The sequence below is a fragment of the Taudactylus pleione genome, unplaced genomic scaffold (assembly GCF_031769625.1).
Source record: "Taudactylus pleione unplaced genomic scaffold, aTauple2 ptg000487l, whole genome shotgun sequence".
NCBI lineage: Eukaryota > Metazoa > Chordata > Amphibia > Anura > Myobatrachidae > Taudactylus > Taudactylus pleione.
In genome coordinates, this window is record NW_028284889.1 from 3,202,984 (window position 1) to 3,204,287 (window position 1,304).

Here is a 1,304-nt window from a genome sequence, read left to right on the forward strand (position 1 = left end):
AAACTTTGTGCATACAGTTATTTTTATTGCAGCGCCCCCTATTGGGTGTATCTGCTGCACATATAAAATAAAGTTCTTGCACTAACATATCCTACTAACACTGTACTGATTTATAATAGTTATATTCAGGCTATTATTTGCCATTTCAGTCAGTTTTTCAGTGGAATACATGTGGTACAACAATCTTTAATTAGGTTACAACATAGGACATGAGAGAGCGGTCAGGGCCGCTCACGCCGACGTACGTTTCACAACTCAAAGGTTTTTTCAAGGCAACCCAATTGTACTTGTCAGTATGGCTTTATTGAGAAATTAGGGCCTTCCCTCCTCTGTGTTAATCTTCTGTCACCTCCCCTTTTCTGTCAGATTGATTACATTCACTTCTCACCTCTCTAATTCCCTCCCCTCTCTACCCTGATCAGCTCTTTGCCCCTGTCCACTTCTTTCTTATTGGCTTCTGTCACCACCAATCTCTGATCAACTCTCCCCCCCCTCCTTATTGGCTTCTGTCACCACCCCTCTTTGATCAACGCTTTGCCCCTCCCCTCTCCTTTCTTATTGGCTTCTGTCACCACCCCTCTCTCCTTTTTTTACTGGCTTCTGTCACTGCCCTCTATGATCAGCAATTTCCTCTCCCCTCTCGTCTTTGATCCCCTCCCTCCTTCTCTCCTCATTGTGCTTCAAATGACTTAAAAGTGACACATTTGAGGTAAAGTCGTAAACTTCAAAGTAAGGTATGAGATTAATAAAAAAGTCACTGCTTTGCTGTTTAAAGTAATGGAGGTGTTCCCAGGCATGACCACAAAGTGTTAATTGAGGTATTTTAAAAAATATTAGGAGACCTGAAATAATAATAATGGTGGTAGAAAAAGACATGATTAATAGTACTCGCATTAATATAGGTGCAATGTATATTTGCTTAGTAGGAGCATAGCTGAGAAGGGAGCTTCCCATAGGTGTTCATACTACAGTGAAAGCTGCTTGGGGCAGTAATAAGCTGTGCACCCTGTGGAATCTCACTCTAGCACATGTATTCTGTCAATTTAAATGAAATGATCAGAATATATAATACAATATGCTCTATTGACTAATAAAAGATAAAAGTCAGATCCTAGGTGCTATACAGAAATAAAGCAGTGGCAAAGCAGCTACAACTTAATGGGGTAGATATATGAAACAGTGAAAAGATAGGAGAGGTGTGCCAGTGGAGAAGTTACCCATGGCAACCAATAAGTTTCTACTTATGATTTTATAGACTGTACTTGATAAATGCAACCTCAAAGCTGATTGGTTGCTATGGGCAA